This window comes from Sebastes fasciatus, chromosome 15 (assembly GCF_043250625.1).
Source record: "Sebastes fasciatus isolate fSebFas1 chromosome 15, fSebFas1.pri, whole genome shotgun sequence".
NCBI classification, from domain to species: Eukaryota; Metazoa; Chordata; class Actinopteri; order Perciformes; family Sebastidae; genus Sebastes; species Sebastes fasciatus.
Window position 1 is genome coordinate 13,171,414 of NC_133809.1, and position 21,517 is coordinate 13,192,930.

Here is a 21,517-nt window from a genome sequence, read left to right on the forward strand (position 1 = left end):
ACCTTTGTCTGGTCAGCTAACATTACTGCCAAGCAGGTGAACTATAGAGTGATATTGTGGTTTTAGTTGACGTGTTTCGCCTCACTGTTTTGACGGATGCTCGCTCACATTCAGTAAGCGCATGCACATGGCGCGCGTGTCGCTGTTACAACCAATTTCTGATACCATATTCTTTCAAAAATGATCATTAATCATTCAGTCTTGTGAAGGGCTCATTGCATGGGTGGAATATGGTTTTCCAAAAAGTGCAAAATGCAAGTCTCCCAAAAAAAATAATCCAAAGCACACTGTAGTGTTTGAACAAAATTAAAATGCCTTTATTTTACATGGCAATAATTGTTTAAAATGACCAATGCGTTGCCACCAACATAGGTCTTCATCGGGGTCACTGTCATCATTATTCATATTTGCAAGTAACTTTTAAACAGATTTGCTGTGGAACCATCTTAAATTGCCATGCAGGGGCCTCTGGGAGGTCCCTACACCAGACCTTGAGAACCTCTTTTCCTGTATACAGTAACAAGAAATGGACTGCCAAAGAAATCCACTGAATTACTTGTAAACACAACGCCTGTAGTTGCCATCCATTAAATCCATTAAATCCACTCCCACTGTGTGTCTGTGTATGTGTATATGTATGTGTATATGTGTGTGTATGTGTATGTGTGTGTGTGTGTGTGTGTGTGTGTGTGTGTGTGTGTGTGTGTGTGTGTGTGTTTGTGTGTGTGGTGGTGCACAGAGCAGCTCCTCCGTGCAGCAGTCAGTCCCATCAAAACCTCCCAGAAAGGCAGATTTGAATGCACCTTGCTTGCTGACGTCTCCTCCAGTGATCTCCCCTCCGGAGCAGAGCGGATCAGCATCAGCACCAGGGAGCCCCCGTGTCTCTCCCCGGGGGGGCTGGAGACAGACAGACAGACAGACAGTCAGACAGACATCCCACCATGAGCTGCGCTTTGAAGCATCAGATGGAGCTCCGTCGGCAGCACACTTTCTACACTTTTTTCACTCATTCTGGCGATTGAACTCTTGGAAAAAGACATTTTTGAAGCAGAATATCGTAAAATGTGAGTCGCTCAAGTTTCTCGGGACAACTGAAATGACTTAACTGTGTTTATATACAGACAGATATAAGATGTGAAGCAACCCTGAAGCTGCTGTCTGCTGGTTTTTCCCTCTGACTGTAACCAGTCTGTGTTTTTTGCTGGTTTGTACTGGACGTGCGTAAAATGAAGCACACCGCTGCTGGGATTTCCTGATCGCTTTTATGCTTTTTATTAAAGAGAAAGAGGAGAGAAAATGAAATGAAATGAAGAAAAAACATGGTAAGTTTTACAATCTTTTCTTCTTTTAAAAGAAAAATAAATAAAAAGCACCAGCATGTGTGTGTGTGTGTGTGTATTACCATTACGCACAGACCTGAGAGCGCACAACAGATGACATTTAATCCAAATCGGTTACAGTGGAGTATTGTCGTTTCACTTGCAAAAATAGCTTGCAAATATCACAGGTTCAAACATCTTGGAAAAGGTCAAACAACTCTATCCTGAGAATCCTGAAATAATCCCACCACACACCAGAGATGTATAACAGAGTAATGTCAGGTCACTGTGATCACCACTGGCTCCTATGAGGACTATATTAGTGACACCATAAGAGATGGAAGATGTCACAAAGTAGGCTATGAGAAGGTCACTATATAGGCATTATATATATGAGTCCCTATGGGGAGGTAAGGGCGTCATGAAGTGCAAGTCCTTATGGATTAAAACCTGCATGATTTACAGGGTGAGTAAACAGTTGGAGGATGCAGTAAGCACATTATGTTTTAAAGCTTTAAAAAAATACCCATTTTAGTTCTTTAGGGTCATTGATTGCAGCTTAATAAAACTTTACAGAGCCGACCATTTCTGATTTATATGAAAATAATGATGATATGAAGGTGTTTCTGATTAACTGTTGTTTGGATCTCTGAGTTGAAAGTGTTAGGGTTAGGCTGATGGCAGACAAGGAGCTTAAAGCTTATTTAATTTCACCCTGAGGCTTAAATTCCTGTATGATATGAGTATAATATGCTACTGCATGTTTCAGAGAGAAGCCACTGGTTGACTGGTCGTGATGGTGCTGACATTATATTGCCTCCAAACCAGCACAGTTGTGGCACATGCAGCTGAATTCATTAAAGAGATGTAGGGCAGGAGAGTGGAGGTACAGTACATGGTGATATTGGTTATAGGTAATAAGCTTTATGGGCTTTTTGTGGGAGGCATTAAAAAACATGTATGTTGTGGCATCTTGCTGATTATGCAAATTAATGTGATATTATTCAAATTGTCTGTTTGTGGACAAGAATTTAAAAAAAAAAATCATCTGAATTTTTTAGCACCTTCCTGTCTGATCATCTTCACTTTGAGGAGCGAATTAAAATATTTGAATAACATGAGAAGATGCTTCTTTTGCCGTTAGTAGCTGGTGGTGGAGGAGGAGGAGGAGGAGCAGCCCGAGCATTAAGAACCATTTCAAGTTGGAAAAAATAGACCTGTCCTCTGTGCTCTCAAGCTTTTCAGAAACCCACCTCAGGCTCTTTTCGCAGAGAGTGTTTCATTTTTTTTTTTTTGCTTTGAGTAGCCGACTGATGTGAGAGATCCTCAGTGAAATGAAAGGGAATCACCACCACGGTGCTCTGATGAGAAGTATTCAGCACACAATGTACCATACAGTCACACGTGGAGTTTCCTCTCTCACACCCTTTTTCTCCCCCATCCTCTCACACTACACACACTCAGAGATGCACACACACACACACACACACACACACACACACACACACACACACACACACACACACACACACACACACACACTTCAACAATCAGGGTGACTGAAGACGGAAAATGTAATCGACAACCCATTAAAATCAACTCCTTCTGTATTCATACTATGCCAACCCCTCTCCCTACATAATAATGACACTGTATTAAAGATCGGAGACAATAATAATACTGAAACATTATGATGCTGTTGAATATGTCATTTTCAGATACAATGATGGAGGAGTTTTCTCCGCTCATCTTAGGCACGAGAGACCATATCACAGCACATCACTCGTTTGGAGCTCATTATAGACAAAGTATAAAAATTCTGGTTTAATATTTAATGTAGGAAGAAGCAATTAATGTCCGATGGTTTCAAGAGTGCAGCAAATGAGCAGTTCTCTCTAATAACATCTTTTTACGTGTAGAGAATATAGGAGTAAAAAAAAAAAAAAAAAATCCCCATTGATTCGCTCTCTTTTGCTCACTGGCCTGGAGTCATATTGTTTTTACTCCTATAGGAAAACTCCCCCTGTAGGACAGTTGGTCAGAGTGACGCTGAGAGTCAGCAGAGTAGCCTATACGATGAGGGAAATATGAGGAGAGTCAACACGTTCTCATCTCCAACTCGTCAGATACCGCTGCTTTGTCACGCCCCTTGGCGTCACTTTAGGTTTAAGCAACAAAACCACTATAGTTAGGTTTAGGAAAGAAGTACATGGTTGGGCTTAACATAACTATGTTTGTACAATGAAAATGTGACTTGACATTGTGAACACAGGACACAAAAAAACAGCTGATTGTAGCGTGAAAGCAAAACTTAACATACGGGACACGAACAGCGGTCTCCTGGATGAAAGCCTTGTGTCTGTTGGGTCCATCCAGCTCCCACCCACCCGCCCACCCTTATTGTGCCTTTTCGCTCTTTAAACTACGTTACCACAGTTCACTCCATGCTCACTTCCTCTCAGCGTTTACTGTTGGGATGGGTTTACATTGTAGTAAATGGAAAGCCCATTGCGTCTCATACCAGCGCTCAAGGGTGCCTTGTGCGGCGGTATCACACACCGATGGCTGGGACAAAACCTCTTTATTTGATGCCCTGGGAATGAAAACGGGCTTCGTGTTTCGTGTGGCACCTTTGCACGGGATAAGCAAAGCACATTATTTTAGTACTACTAGTTCCGTGCAAATAGGGTTTTAGTTTTAAACTACGTTACCACAGTTCACTCCATGCTCACTTCCTCTCAGCGTTTACTGTTGCCCGGGTGGGTTTACATTGAAGTATATGGAAAGCCCGGTGCGTCTCATACCAGCGCTAAAGGGTGCCTTGTGCGGCGGTATCACACACCGATGGCTGGGACAAAACCTCTTTATTTGATGCCCTGGGAATGAAAACGGGCTGGTGTTTCGTGAGGCACATTTGCACGGGATAAACAAAGCCAGTATTTTAGTACTACTAGTCCCGTGCGAATAGGGTTTTAGTCATATATGACTATTCGCTAAACCCCTTCTCAAAAAAAGCGACATATCAACAGGTATACAATGTATGAAGAGTTTGGAGGGTATTGTATGAGTATATATGTAAGTAAGTAAGTAAATATATATGAGTATTTTTTTTTACAGGGTAGTCTTTCCAAAACCATGTTTATCAAGTGGTAAATCTGCCTCCGTTATCACTGTAATTCAGTGCAAACGCTTGACAGGCTTAGCAACAGTAACTATGGGAGGCAAGGCTTAGCCGACGTCAATTGTAAAATCATAATTTTCATCAACACCATTTAGAGCATCTTCGTTGTAATTCACTGATAGATATAAACAGCACACACTCTGATTTATTGCATCTTTGCTTGGGTTTGGCAATGCATTATGGGAAGTTTCTGGAGGTATTTCACTTGCAGTACTGTGTTGAAACTAAAACAAGAAGCAGATGTATGCAGTTGAGTTACAGCTTCATTCCACAATTTTAACATTTGTTGCTACTTGTACCTCCAAGAAGTCACATTTTTTTCAGGATCTGCTACAACACAACATGGCAAACACACTGAAACACTTGAGTTAATTTAACAGTGTCATCACTACATTGTTTGTCCTGCAGAATACTGTTTACAGTACTGTGCAGCATGTGAGTTGGCTGAGTAGCAGCATCGCAGCTGAGCAGATGGTGAGGCAGTGTCTGTGAAGACGACTTTACCGTTCAGCTGTAAACACTCTGCCTGACTACATACCTTTGTGATCACGAGCCAAGGAAATGTCAATAATAGATTAATGACCAGGAGCTACTGGAGGTGCAATGAGGAAGATGAGATGAACACTGACACCGTACTCATTAATTGGCCCAACTGCTGACATGAGAGAGTTAACTACTGTCAGACAAACTAGATTCCCTAAACTCAGTGAGAAGCTAGCAGACAGTGTGACAGCAGGAGTGCAGCAATGCCTACATTTCCCACAATTACTACACCAATGTGTAAAATGCAAATGGATGAATTTGGCAAGCTGTAGACAGTGTCCTCCGATTAAAGTAAGATAAAGTAAACATCCAAAAGGGTTTTGGAAAGCTGTGGCATCAAAAGCTGAAACTAAACAGTACGGGAAGAACAAGTGGAGGAAACAATCCTCACATAACACCAATCATCAGTGGCATCCAGAACAGGAACCAGTCACCATTATCGGATATACTACTAGAAGATTCCAAACTGAAGCAGTCGTTAATCTCTTGCGGCCACTAGCTACCGTCTGGTTACGAGTAGTGAGGAGTCAGCAGTCAGTGACGCTATAAAACAGTCAGTAATATAGGTTTTTCCATGAGACGTCCTTGAGCATACAGTCATGAATGTGCACAAAAAAAATTAGGCTAGGCGAGATTAGGCTTGGACATCATAGCATGTGAGCAGATGGATTTTGGATAGATGGAGCACTCCGGTACCGCTCACACCGTGAGTTTGAAGCATGCCCGAGCAAGCCCGACCCATAATGTGTGTGTATTGGGTACAGCAGCTTCGTAGGATTGTTTCAGACTCATGTGATCCAAACATTTCCAATAACTCCAGAACATTGTAAAGTCCAAAAGTCAACATTTATTGAAAAAACATAGATGTAATTTTCTCCAAAATTCACAACACATTATGCTGAAATATCCTGCTTCAGTGGCGTTTAGCCTTTAAAATACAACATTTTCACTGCGGTTAAAAAACTGTTTGGACAACTTTAAACTGAGAGCCACGAATGAGAGAGAAATTAGCTCAATTATCCACCTTACTGGGATCTATACCGCCATAATATCAAGATGTCATTCGGACTGGAAATACATGGAAGGATGGTACCAAAGCCGAAATGGTTAAACAACATAACGGACATATATGAGGGTTTCAAAAAAACTACGGGATACAGATATACATGAAAACAATGATGAGGGGGCAAGATAATGCAGAAGGAAAGAAAGGCAGCAACAACTAAGTACCACCACAGAGTAATAACGTGTACACTGGCTGGTATAGAGAGTTAATTCAATTCAATTCAAATTTATTTGTATAGCACCATATCATACAAAAGCCGTTCAGAGTGTTTTAAATAAAAACCAAACAACAACGACAAAAAAGCATCAAAAATGTGCAAATAAACAGAGATATTACATTAAAAATACATATACACACACATATAAACAAGCATACTGTACTGTGTAACAGTTAGCCAAGAGAAGACTGCTGATACAGCCCGTTCTTATTCAGCAATAAATGGGAGATCACTACCCTAAATCCCAGAAATACCAGTCACAACATCCTGCAGCATTTTATAGTGGAGGCATCCCGCCAGCAACTAACGATTATTTACATTATTGATTAAGGTATATCTATAAAATGTCGTAGATCGTAGCCTAAACTGACCTTTTTAAAATGCTTGTTTTGTCCGACCAACAGTCCAAAAGTCCCCTCTGTGCTAAACACCAGGCTGAAGTTATAGTTTGATTATCACACACTTTACCCGGCAGCGAGTTGAAGGTTGGACTTTTATCACCAGGCGATGATTAGATTCTCCTTTTGGGAAACCTAAAATCTGAGACTTTTGGCAAGAAAAGTGCAGCTGTAAGAAGAATCATCAAACTCCCAGATCTCAAAAAGTACTCCTGTAATCCCAGTATTTATATCTATCAGCCCCCCAAATCCAGTGTTTCATGTTGACTTTCACATGCACTGTTAAAGTCATCCATTTGAGTTTCACAAACGCAGGTTTCGCAATATGAAAATACTCCAAAAGGGAAGTTACTATGTTTTTAAAGTGATGCACAGCTGGATCTATACAGGAAGAATATAGACATTTGCAAACCCAGTCTCTAATATATCACGGCATGCTTCACTTCCAAATCCTCTTGTCGCTCCTTATGCTGCTGTGTTTCCTCTTTACACTAGAATTAAAGCAAACCATAAAATTGAGACCGTATCGGTGGTAATCCCATCGGATTTACAGGCAGGATTATTCACATGGGATCGGGCTCGCTGTGAGCAAGCAGTCTTTCGCTCACAAAATAAAATACCTCACTCTCTCTTCCTCACCATTTTTCTACACAGCAGAGGGGACAATCCACTACATTGTATTGTCTCAGGGAAATGTTAATCATGCTTTGTTTTTCTTCTGGATGATTTTAACCTCAGAGATCTTCGTGTTTTTGTCTTATTTGATCTCATTTTTGTTGCATTACTCAATTTGTTTTCTTTCTCTACTCACTTTGTATTCCCTTTCCTCGCATTATCTCCCAGTCTTTGTTTTTTTTATTGCCTTATCCCTCCATCTCTGACTAATTTACATTCAGGCTACCCATATAATTAGCGCTGAATCCTAAGATTGCGCCCTCCAGATGAAAGTTGTAATTATAAATCATGACAAATTGTCACTTACCATGAAAATGACAGCAGGGGTCAAAATCCATACCAGCCTGTACTATCCACTCAGGCCATTAGTGGTCAATGTTTCAAGATTGACTACTTGTTGAAAGATGCCAGTTTCCATTACTTGAAGCCAGTTGACTGTCTCGCCTTATACAGGAGTCTGTAATTTGTTGACTCAAAGCCTGTAGGGGGGGAATGTCGGAGAAGTGGAAAATACCACAAGGCAGCAAAAAACAGAGAGATACAGTATCTGTACTGTAGCACTCACCTGGATCTGTGCAATATCACAGTTTCTACTTGAGCCATGATACAGCATCTGTACAGTAGATCAGGTTAAGAAAATACTTACTATACTATACTATACTATAAAGCATTATTTAAACATTCCAGTTCTCATAGCTCTTTTGCAATCCTAAAACATATACATTTATATGTTTTTTTGGATGCCACTGATAATGTAGAACAATGGGTCTCATGCAAGGAGCAATGTATGAACAAATTTCCTCTTATTTGTGTGCGTTTTTCTTAGTTTTGCGCTTCTCTTAAGTAAGAGAACATTTTACAAGTGGTCAAGAGCACTCTTACCAAGATAAGAAAAACAGATCACAAATTGTTCGTCCAACGCAAGAAAACATACATTTTACATTTGAGGAACATATGATGATCGTATAATCAAATTAGTAATTATATGATTGGATTATTAAATCTATAGGCTAAAGAAATACTATTGGTCCATTGACTTGTCTTATTTTTTCTCTTAACATAAAATTAAGAGAAAATGTAAGAGAAAATGTAAGAGTAACTTAAGAGAACGTTGCTGCATTAGGCCCATTGCTTTTGTGTGGCGTAATCTATATTTTTCTATGTATATATATATATATATAGTATGATATAAACAGAATTATATTTAACAAAGATGGCTTAAGCCCTAAGACAAAAGATCTCATGTGAACAGATTTGTCATTAAGTGGCACGTTCAAGCGATTTAAGAGAATTTGTGGCATTCACCATTTTTCTCGTACCTAGCACATGCACCATCAGTGCAACATCACCTACCGAAGGCTGTAATATAATCTGCCTAATATCTCTGTGACTGTGATATGACCGCCTCTCTCATTAGTCATGGACTAATCATGTTAAATTATTCCCTCCTTAATTTCTGTCACAATATGCAGCTCTGCTTTGATGACACGTCAGTGACAGCTGTAGTGTTGTTTCAACACGTTCTCATCCCAACTCGTCAAATACGGCCACTTTGTCACGACCCTTGGCGTCATTTTAGGATTACGCATCAAAACCACTTAGTTAGGTTTAGGAAATAAATATATGGTTGAGCTTAAAACTGCTACGTTCGTACTGTGAAAATCACACTAAACGTTGTGAACACGGGACACAAACGAATAGCTGATTGTAACGTGACGCACTGGACTCGAACAGCGGTCTCCTGGATGAAAGCCTTGTGTTTGTTGGACCCATCAACCTCCCCTCCCTCCCGATGTGTGACTTTTCACTCTGTAAACTAAGTCATCACACAGCGTTTACTGTTGCCGCGGATTGGTTGACATTGTAGTTAATGGAACGGCCGGTGCGTTTCATACCGGCGATAAGGGGTGCCTTGTGCGGCGTTATTGAACGCCGATGGCCGTGACAAAGTCTCGGGACTTGAAGCTCTGTGTTGTGAAATTCTTCTTAAAACGCTTTGGTAACATTTTAATGAATGAAACTTGCCCACACACAAAACAGAACAGGTCCTTATATGGTCATTTGAGAGGCGCCAATGATGAAGTTTCATGAACGTGCAAATTATAAGAGTTGTTTGAGCTTTGGAACAAAACAGGTGCAACATGTAAAATGAAGCTGTGTTTTAAGACTTTAAGTTGAAATATTGCATTTGATATGCAGTATTGAGCTGAGCCAGTTTGTTAGGACTCTGGTCATGTCTCTTTTGTTAACCACATTAGCATAAAACAGAGGTTTCAAAGTCTAGAGTTATACTTCAGACAATCTTCTGAACACAAAGTTGTCACTTTTTAAAGTAGTTCGTTGTGGTAATTGACAGCTCCTTCTCTCTGTCAGAAACTTGACTCTAATTTTGTTCAACACTTCTTCCTAAATTCAAAGTCAAGATGTCAGAGTTTCTCTTCTCTTTACTTACAAATGGGGCTTCCACACACTTTCTCTGGGGATCTGCAATGCTACATGGATCCATCCTGCTTAATTGACAATAAAATCAATACGCCATGCATCTCCATGAAAGTTACAGCTGTCTGTGCAGCACAGTACAAGCCAACTAGCCTTTACTGCCCATTTGCAGAACATGGGTAAAGATGCAACAAAAGTCACATTTTTGACTAATCTTATAATGAGAACTGTCTGAGTTTACAGTTTTTTTTAACCACAAAGGTTTCAAGATATCAAAGAACTTTAAGGCATAGATGAGATAAACATTGGAAATCACTATGAAGAGGAAAATAAAATAAAATAATAGACAATGAATGCAGTTTCCATGAAGTCAAAGCCACCTGCACTCTTTAAAAAACAGTAATTAAGCAGTGCATCTATAACAGTGTCTGTAAACTCACATTTATATGAAAAATCTTAACAAAGAGTGCTTCTTATCCAGCTGATTTTGCTTCATAACAACATTTCTAGGCAATTCAAGTCTCGTTATAGAGCTTTAAATAGCATATACAGTATATTTAAACATACCTTATTACCTTCTGATGTCAGTAAATGCTGGCTTGTTGTTAAATGTTAATCCTTTAACAATACTGGAGTTCTAACCATCATGTTTACGGTGCACAAAGCAAACAGAAGTGTGTATCCTTGGCACAAACTATACAGTGGGTTGATAAGATTGTGCACAAGCTGCACAAGATCAAATCAGCCCACATGTGAACGTCTCTGCTGAGATCACTCTGGATCATCTGCTGCTGTAGCTACACAACAATCTCTCACCGCTGCAGCTCATCTTCCCTCACAACCACATGCACAGAGCTGCCGGGCTCAATATGTGGTCCAATTTCAGCGTACATGCTGCTAACCCTCGGCTACGTGAATCTAATGTTTTATTTCACTGCCATGTTGTGACACTCAAGTATTTCTCCTGTCAAAGCCATGCCTCTGTATTACCAAGTCTGACTTCTAAGGATCAGGAGAGTAACATTGCATTTTCTGTTAACAAAATTCTTGAAAACACCTTTCTTTGGTGTGCAGTCTATTTACGAATTATTACGAAAAATAATTTACAAAATAATTTAAGTGTGAGTAAAGGGTTTATATAACTACCAAATCACAGTAAAGAATGCAGAGACACAGAGTCAGAAAGAGAAAGTGAAAAATGTTGTGTGCAATATGATTACTTGCAAATGTTACTTGATTTTGCACCACTAAAATACAAATATAAGCTCCTCCTACTACATAACATTGTGGCTCTGTCTTGTAAAGAAGAGCTGTGTTACAGCTATAGTGCTGACATCTGTTTTATTTCACTTTATATTGTGCTCACATGGTGCTTTTTTTACAGTATAGAAGTATTGGTTGGTTTCTGGGTCTCACAATATAATCAAGATGCTCTCTATAGTGCGCTGTGCTTCCAGAAAAACTCTCTTTACATTTAATTTTCCTTTTAATGAAACAGCAATTGATCCACCGGCCATTAGTCAAGCTTACAATACATGAGCTGGCTAGTATTTACTGTAACTGCTTGTTGTTGCTTATTTCCCGTCTTCAATATTTCTTCCTTGACCCCTTTACCCCCTATGTGTTTTTGTAAAACAGTTTGTACCTTGTTATTTTTAGTCATTACTTTCTGTCAGTCTGGGAAAACTAAACCTCTATTAGGCTTTCACAACATGATCTCATGGGAAGACTATGAATAGCACAACATTTTAGGGACATGACGTGTGTCATGATAATGCATTTTAAGCTTTTCACATATCATTTCACGCCACGGGGTTAACATTGTGAAAAGGCTTTTTGCATGTCATTTAACCCCGTGTCGTTAGTGTAAAACGGTCGCGGTTGTGTAACAAAACCACTGAGTTAGGTTTAGGAAAACCATCATGATTTGGCTTAAAATAAATTTGAAACAAAGTAAGATACGTACGTTAACGACGTAACATAAAAAACACACAACACAACAATACTTCTCCTAGTTGAAAGTCTTGTGTATGTTTGACCTCCCCTTCCGCACATCATAAGTAGTCTTTCTCACTTCTAATTCACTAGCTCTGAGCGTACCAAACAGGGGAATTACAACATCTGTGTCCGTCACATGATGCCATTAGGCGAAAAAAAACTTTTCCCATAGTCTTACATTGGGAAAGAGACTTCTGTAACTCAAAAGTTGTAAAATGCACTAATAGCCGAATTCAGAGTTATTTTCCTTCCTCCATTCATGTGAATGAGACCCAAACAGAGGCTGGACTGAGGGCTGGGAGGCGGAGTTTAAGGAAACGCTACTGCGCCTGCGTTATGGGCCCAATGGATGCAGAAGATCGCCGGATGATCCGGGTACTTTATCACTTGGCAGTCGAGCCATTTTGGCTTCATGCGCCACTGAGCAACTCTCATAGGAATGAACGAGAGCCCGCCTCCAACACTGTATCCAGTTCTATTTATACATCCATGTTTACAGTGCAGTCAGTGCGGCAAGAACAGCGTTGTTATTGCACGTGGAATGACTTACAAATTACTGTGTCATTCGTACACCATTTGGTGAGACCATGCTGGCTTTCATGTTGTGCTCTTCAGCGCTCTCGTCAAACATCCGTTGTTGCCTCCTGGATGGATTTGTTGTTTCAGCCTCTGTTGCACCGCTGCCCCTTCACTCTCATGACTCATACACATGCTCAAACATAGAAGATAAAGATAAAACCCCTCCTGTTTGTTATCATCCGGTCATATGAATTCCAACTGCAGAGCTTCTTCACTTACACTCATTTAGATATATCGATATTTTTGGTCAAACGACCCTCGTTGTTCCCGTCATGGCATCCAAAGAGACTGAGTGGGGCTTTGGTGAAAGGTGTTTCTGTTAGGGGTGATGACTGTTTAATGCCAGGCTTTGGGACAGATTACCCGAATACTTAAAAAAAACAGTAGGACAAAGAAAGAAACAGACAGAGAGCTTATTTTATGTAATGTAATTCTATGTGAATATGTGTAATTCTGTGGCTCAGCAGTGACGCTGCTCACGAAACTGCAATTTTACACTTGAGTCAGTAACACTTTAGAAAAAGGGTACCAATCATTTACTTAAGTAATGCATGACTCATGCTGCTGATTTAATGCAGGATGCATCATGAATTCCTGTTGCTCACCATCAACAAATGATCAAGACTGTATGTGATCACACTTAATAGATAATCAGTTAAGGAATGTTAATTCACAGTTACTTCACACATTAATTGATATGCGACCACATTAGCTGGAGTTCAAGTTAATTTGCTTTCTCTGAAAGCTACATCTACATTACTGACGTCCCTACAGCGCTGCCTGTTCTCACCAGTCTTCAAATAAAAATGCTTTTTTGGCATGAGAGCAGCAACTGGGCGGCTGTGGCTCAGAGGGTAGAGCAGGTTGTCCACCAATCGGAAGGTCGGTGGTTCGATCCCCGGCTGCTCCGGGTCACATGTCGATGTGTCCTTGAGCAAGACACTTAACCCCAAATTGCTCCCGGAGGCATAGCCATCGGTGTGTGAATGAGTATTTAGATTAAATCCTGATGGGCAAAGTTGGCACCTTAGTAGCCTCTGCCATCAGTGTGTGAATACTGACATGTAGTGTAAAGCGCTTTGAGTGGTCGGAAGACTAGAAAAGCGCTATATAAATCCAAGTCCATTTACCATTTAACTGTATATGAGCGTCTCTACGGTTGCGACGAACATTATAAAATGAAGAACATTTGAAGTGATGTATTTTTGGGCCTGATTTCCACATTTTTAATGAATAATTACCTCAGTCATGTAAACAGGATTAATAAGGGGAGCTCTGGCACTTGAAAGCCTGAAACATCTGAGGCTGCAATAACTTTTATGAAAAATTTGCAAATGTAATTCACATCCATTTTGTGTAGCAGCACTGTTTAAAAATGCAAGTCAGTGAAAAATTGTGAAATCATTAACACTTAAGTAGTAATGAATTCCTGGAAGATTACAAATGATAAGTTTGTGTGCATAGTTTTACTTTTTAAATGTGAGGTAGACTGTACTGCAGCCTGTGTTCCACTCCAATAAAATGATTAATTTAAGGTTAAATATAAGGTTAGTTATAGGTATAAGCTTGGGTATAAGGTTAGATGGTTCAATATAGGTACGATAATAGAAATGGTTTGCTGAGATGCGACTTAGTGGAGCTTGTTGGAGACGATTCAGCGCATGTGTATAATCATTGTCTGTGAAGATGAAACTAGGGGAAAGAAAGTTTCCAGGCGTTAATGTGTTTGCAAGGAATTTGGTTTGTCAAAGGTGAGGTTTAATTTTTTTTCGTTCTAACAACAGTGGGTGGAAATTGGATTATATTATTTGGAAAATGGTAATAATTTCGTGAATTTTGCAAAAGAAAAGTGTGAGAATTAAAAGAAGTTGCAAGCTCTTACAAATAATGCTACGTGGTTCTGTGTTAACTCCTGTCATCCTGCACAAGATCACACGTTTCACACTGCCTCAAACTTATCTTTTGTTTTGTTAATACATAGTTAGCACTAACAATGTTCTGATCGCAAGCTGTTTCATCATCACCCCAGATTTAAACCAGATCCTCATTTGTCCAGTCTGTTTCTAACACACGCACACATTTCCACACAGCCGGCTGTGACAGATAATCTCTGCATCAGCTCATCCCAGGCCCACTCTCAATGAAGGGCCTCTCAGGTGTCCTAGATTTGCACTGGACTTGTTCCACTTTCTAAGGGTCATGAACACACAGTGAGGAGTGTATTACTGTGGAGTGGTGTGGAAATAAAAAAAACACTGGTGGGAAGGTTGTCTCTGCTGTAGGAGGCTCTGATGTGTCGATAAAGTTTATTCTGGGCAGGAAAGATTAGAAGAGATGCATTTGAAGCCGTTTGTTAATAAAATGTGGGGCTTTCATTAACAGAATAATCATAATTTTCATGCTAAGAGGCTAAATTGTCCCGATTTCAACAATCGGTTCCCGTTCTATCGGCTTACAGAAGAGCTGAGATTATCCTTCCCGGCCTTTATAATGAGTCCTGAGGTTTCTACCCAGAGGTTTGTCACTGTGTCGCTGGGTAACTCGAGCTCCCTCACAGCCTCTCTGCAAGCCTCTCAGTCACCATAAATCAACATGAACCTGCAAAGCCCCCTTCATTAATTGTGTAGTATGTCTATGCCTATGTGGGTGTGGGTGGATTTGCTGGAGGGTGGTGCAGATGGTGCATGCATGTGTGATCGTACATGTGGATGCTTGTGTGAACGTGCGGCCCCACGCAGCTTGCACAAAACACCTACTCTTCACGCTCCCGGCAGCTGCAAACAACAGCGATAAGATAAACCCCCCCGAGCCCTCCAGAAATAATGTGATTTAATTTGCTACTTCCTGAGTTGCAGCGCGACATGCCAACACGTTGCAATTCATGCGTGCCAGCCATTCATGAAATGTGTTTCCACTCTATTCTGCATACCATACTGGTGTATTGCTGTTGTTGTTTTTTTTAAATTCGATTTTATTCTGAATGCACTTTAACCTTTAGGCGACACTTCTGTTGACTGTTAAAACATTCCTATTAATCTATATTTTATAGTTTCATTTTCCCCACACATGACGCAACCCAGCTATCTATTATTCAGTATCTGCATGGTGCTAAACAAACGGCATTGTAAAAATGTATTTCTAATTCAAACAACAGCATCCTGGACTGCATACAGACTGTAATGATGAGCAAAATCGAGCCAAAGACTTTGGCAGAGCATGCTTGGCTATGGGACAGTTAAAAGGCAGTTCACCTACTTGCACCAATTGAACAATGATCATTGTTCGAAGCCAAGGGAATAGGTTTGTTTTCCGGAGTGTCTGTGTGTGTGGGAGAGGGGTACACAATAAAGTGCTTTTTAATGCATTTATGTACATTCAAATCAATCTAGCAAATAAAATGATGTTATTGTGCTTTCCATAATAATGGTAGAATAACTCAAATGTGATGCTAAATTGCTGGTATATAGAGCACTACTTAAAATCATCTGTGGTTTTCTATAGATTATACTTTCTGATGGATAATGTTAAGTGTATTTGCATCTTTACTGCAAAGATATTGTGCTGAACTGATGCTCAATTCTAGCATCTTTTTTAGAATATTAACATTATATATTTAGTATTTTCTTATGCCAAAAAACACAGTGGAAAGTACATTTTCAGCCCTGAGTAGTGTCAGCGGATATTTCTTTCAGGCTGCAAACATCCCCAACAACGTTCAGTCCAAAACATAACGTCCTAATGACTTTTCCTAACCACGTTTCCTCGACCTCGATGGTAAATGTCATGAAGTCAAGAAACGATTCATAAGGACAACCGCGGTGCTAAGAGGATCCGACTACACTTACACAAGGCTACAGATGTTTATTTTTTTAAAGCAACTTTATTTATAACACCTATAAAATGAGTCCACAGAAAAACTCAGTTCAATTGAAGATTCCTGTTCAAAACAGGATCACATCTCCTAAGAAGGATGTTTTCAATTTATCCATAGTGTACAATTGAACAGTGACGGCGGATGTTATTGACAGCCGAATGGTTTGTCGCTTTAAATGTTGCTGCCACAAGAAATTGTGGGACGGCATTATTTCCTTTCCTTTGGTCGTGTCTAGAAGGTAACACACAAATTGAAAAAAACTTGCGAAAAACTCTTGCGAGACTCGCTGCCCGGTGACCTATCACAACCTTAACCATTCAAGGTCAATGCCTAACCTTAACTATCTCTCATCTTTGATAAAGGATGGTCCAGTGTACCCTTTGCTAAAGGAGATAAGAAAGGAAGCATTGAAGCACCTTTCCTTAGCATTTAAAGAATTCAACCAGCTCTTGTCATGGCTGCAATGGCTACGTCTGGGGTCGTCTAGAAGGGAGCCCGCAAATTGCGCAATCTTATCTAAGATCTGCATAAACCTCAACAATCTCTCGAGAGTTTCCCCAGCTTGCTGGTTCCCTTCTTGCCACTATCTATTTCTGGGTCATTTCCCTCAGTTAGGAACCTTCCTAAGCAAAAAAGACTATTCGACGGCAGCCCAAAAAGATAGGCAGCCTGTATGTAGCCTGAGAGGCGAAACCCATGGCAATGAATGTCTGCAAAGAAGTTTGCATTCAGGGCTTTCTGACAGAAATCTCCTTAGGTTTAGACAACAAACCTACTAGTTTAGGTTTAGGAAAAGATCATGGTTTTGGTAAAAAGAAACCCTTTCTGGCATGAAGCCCTGAAGGGAAGATTCACCCATGTGCTCGCACCACTGACGGAGAGGACGCCCTGGTTTGACGCTGATTCTCTGATCTGATTACAGAATGGTTCACAGCATGATTCTCTGTAAAGCTCCCATGACTCCTTCCATTGAAGCATTCTTCCATTTACCCCATCATCAATCCCCAACCTCCCTCTCTATTGATGTAAACTTCCACCCCCCACCCACACACACACAGTACATCCTTGCTCACCTACCGTTTAGTGCACGATCGAGTAAACACCAGACATTAGCTGACAGCGGAGGTAACGATGGCTCTACCTCCTCTGAGCTAAATCAATTAGCCTATCTCCAGTGAGGCCGTGCAGTGTTTGCAGGCCTGCTGGGTTCAGAGGGTAGTACTGTTTCACCCAGACCAACAAACAGGCTGCCGCACGCGCTGCTGCATCTGCTGCATCTGCTGCATCTGCTTGGATTTGGCCCAAGCCTGAAAGAAATGAATTGGATTTGTAGTGAATGGGTGTGTGATGCAATGATGAGGCCAACTGGCCGGGCTGCGTTATTATATACGGCTCCAGTTCTGCTCTTCGTCAGACCTGAACATGAACAAACTTGTTCATTTTTTATGATTGTTCTTATTGTGATCTCACTTTGTTAAACATACTTTTCCCCCTTGTTTTAAGGATGATAAATGCATGTCTCACCTCATTGGCCTGAAAGATGCCTCCCTGTATTAGATCTTCAATTTCAAAGCCAGATGTAGGAGCTAATATATTTCACACAAACTGTACACAGCCCAATTTAGGCAAGGCCTGTTCTTGATTGAAAATCTTTTTCCTCTCATCCATTCATTATGAACCTCATTACCTCATTGTGCTGTAGGCCAGACCCTTAGGAGATAAGCCTTGTCCTTGACTTGCTTGATGTGTAAACAGATAAACTATTCAGCCATCTATCAAACATGCTGCTGTACATGTGTGTACACCAGAAACATATTACAGAGACAACTGAATGAAGGAGTCGATGCTGTCCATGACAGTCTTCTTACTTAGCTCACCATGGGGTCCATTCAATATGACAACACAATGACTGAGCATTTACTAAATCAATCTCTTCTCCACTGATGCAGTGAAGCGTGACTGTAAGGTTGTCATTCTGTGTAATGCTTCACCCATCAGTAGTCACAGCTATCTCTAACACATCTGCACGTCATGTTTTCTTCTTGGAATCTACAGCAAAAGCAAAACAACAAATATTCAATGTGTTAAAAGGGCAGATTTTTCACATGAAGCTTAGTTTATTCATCACAAAGAGTACTCAGTGGGCAACCTCCGGGTCTGAGAAGTGAAGCCAGTGCAGAAGTGCCTTAAACTTGCATTCTTTCTAATAGCCAGCAGGGGGCGACTCCTCTGGTTGCAAAAAGAAGTCTGATTGTATAGAAGTCTATGAGAAAATGAGCCTACTTCTCACTTGATTTATTACCTCAGTAAACATTGTAAACATAAACCTAAAAATGTCTTATTCAACGTTCGGTTTTACTTAGCTCCACTGTCACTTCTGGTTGCAAAAAAAAAAGATGTCAATGGCCAAAATGCCGAACTCAAGGCTTCAAAACCGTAGTCCACAAACCAATGGGTGACGTCATGGTGAGAACGGCCACTTCTTATATGCAGGGGAGTACTATGCAGCATGTGAAAACAGTTGTATAATGTCTTTCTGGTTCTGGAGAGAGCTTTCTAATATCTGAGCAAATAACCCTGATGCTGTCATTGTGATGCCATCAGGGTTATCTCCCTTTGGCATCAAATTTGTAAATACCAGGGACTTAAGGTCAGGGCATTGTGGCCTCTATTGTTTTGCTGTTGGCTTCTTTTTTAAATGTGTTTGCTCCGCCGTCTTTATTTAATTGCAAGACTAAAGTGATACTTAACTACCTTGTGTTCAGGAGACAACAGCACAAAAGATTCATGTGTTTAAGTCCAAAGTCAAACAAACACCTTCATTATGTAATTTACTATGGCTTAATGTGATTAGGTTACAGTCCACGATGTCTTTGAATACAAAAAAATAACATACAGAGCGCGGGAGATGTCATGGAGAAGAAAAAATCTTTACACATACGTTTTTTATTTTGATGTTGGGCTGAGATATGTGGACGTTGGATTCGGGCTGTTAAACACAAATGGCCAATGAGCTACAAAGGAAATGGCTCAGGGGTAAAACAGATTAAAATGAATAAGTGTTATTGGTTAGGCACTCATAGGAACCTCAGCCTAATGGTCAACGGTTCTCAGTAATAATCCTATACAATGCACATAACAATCAAACATAACTGCTCTTCCACCAACATGCAGAGCTTGAAGGAACTTGATCTTTGATAACAAATTCCTCTGCTGTTTAATTGTTGTACACGAGGAGAACAAGGTGTTTATTGGACACAGTTACAGAGCACTGCAGCACTGATGCACATGGTTTAGGAAACAGCAGTGGATACTCACAGACGCTGTATGACAGTAACCATTACACTATAACAATAAAGAGCTATTACTGTTTTGCAGCATCATTAAAATGTATAAACGCTGCAATGCAGATCAGCAGTTAGACCATTGTTTTTGTGGATGTTCAGCACGTGTTTGCCTGGGTGGCTACCACCAGTTCTTTGTGCCCTTTTCTTTGCTGTTATAAATGGTATGTACGTGTGTTTGATGGAGGGCAGCCAGTAGTCGACAACCCTCGCGGCCATTTGAATGTCATGGTTCTTGACAAAGCAGAGGCAGAACATATGCTTGTATACTGTATATACTTTTGTTGGTTTTCTATCAACTCAGATGTGCCAGCCAGTATAGCCTCAAGGACCTGCTAGAATGGCTGTAGACTCTAAAGTCTTGTGAACTGTTGAAATTTAAAAATAAGTCTTATCCCAATTTTTTTTTACGAGTCATTTATATCAATGAAAGAAAGTTATGTTTCATGTGTGATCAGTGGGCAATCTCCAGGTCAGAGAAGTGAAGCCAATGTGGAAGTGCCGTAAACTTGCATTCTTTCTAATAGCCAGCAGGTGGCGACTCCTCTGGTTGCAAAAAAAAGTCAGATTTTTAAGTCTATGAGAAAATGAGCCTACTTCTCATTTGATTTATTACCTTAGTAAACATTGTAAACATGAGTTTATGGTCTCAGTCGCTAGTTCAAGTCTTCTTCAATACAGCATGATGTTCATTTAGTAAATTATGGTCCCATTTAGAGTCAAATAGACCATAAAGCAGGGTATGCTCTAGGGCGTGGCTACCTTGTGATCGAGAGGTTGCTACCACGGCGTTGTCCGGTCTGGAAGTTGTCCGCGTTTTTTGTCTTATAACTTTAACCCTTTCACAGTGTGTTTTCAGTTCATGACAGTTAATTATAACCTTTTTGGTCGCCTGAAAATCTTGTCTTAATCTTATTCAGTCTTATTTGGCGTTCGTTTGTACTTAGCTCCACCCTCTCGTGACACTTCTGGTTGCAAAAAAACAAGATGGCGACGGCCAAAATGCCGAACTGGAGGCTTTATATTGGCAGTCCACAAACCAATGGGTGACATCACCATGACTACGTCCACTTCTTTTATACAGTCTATGTGTGTGACCATAAAGCGGTGCAAAAAGCACCAAAAGGGTGTTTTTCTTCAATGACTCTCCAAAATCACCACTGAGAACAGACGTCGCTCATAAAGAACACACAAGGCTCCAAACTGAGTTTAGTTCATAAAAATGTTCGTGCTCACCCGAGAGTATGTAAATGAGTGCACTAAACAGACAAAGCCGTTCTCATCCACTATTTAATAAGCATATTTATTGTCACAGCCGAAGCACATTAATCCTCCTCAAGGGCCCAGCTGCCAATCACAAACACTTCGTTAATGGAGGTGATTTGCAGAGTTGTATCAGGAACAAACATGAACTCAGAAATCTGTCTTGACACTCTGAATGTGCCGGCAAAAGGATGTGTTGACTGTGAAAAAGCAAACATTTGTAATTACCGTGGCAAACACCGCTGCATATTTTTCGGCAGCTTTGTTCCGTACTGTAATATTCCAACATCACTTCATAGCTTGTTGATGTGTGAAATACAAAACATGTGAGAAAATAATTAACAACCATACAAACCTTATTCCAATCATCAGACCTTGTATGTTTCTTTCCTTAATCCATTTCTATTTTAATGGTACAAAATCCACCTCTTGCCACTTTGTCTTTTGTAAGGCGTAGAAGATTTTAAAGTGCACATGTGCATAACATTTAAATAAAACATTTTCCATTTGTCACAAAGTTCATTAAGATTTATATTTCTGTCAAGTCTCAGCAGTATTTGCTCTGTGGGTTGTGATACACTGACAAGTGCTTTCAGTCATAATTTGTGAATCCATTAAATG

General features: G+C 40.3%; 1 protein-coding gene across 1 annotated transcript in view; it reads left to right on the plus strand.

The window, feature by feature from the left end:
* Positions 1-716: 716 nt before the first annotated feature.
* Positions 717-21,517, plus strand: part of htr1d (5-hydroxytryptamine (serotonin) receptor 1D, G protein-coupled) — a 29,551-nt gene continuing 8,750 nt past the window's right edge. The window contains exon 1 of the mRNA XM_074660590.1: positions 717-1,322. The gene's annotated coding sequence lies outside the window, so the exon portion shown is untranslated. The remainder of the gene's footprint in view (positions 1,323-21,517) is intronic.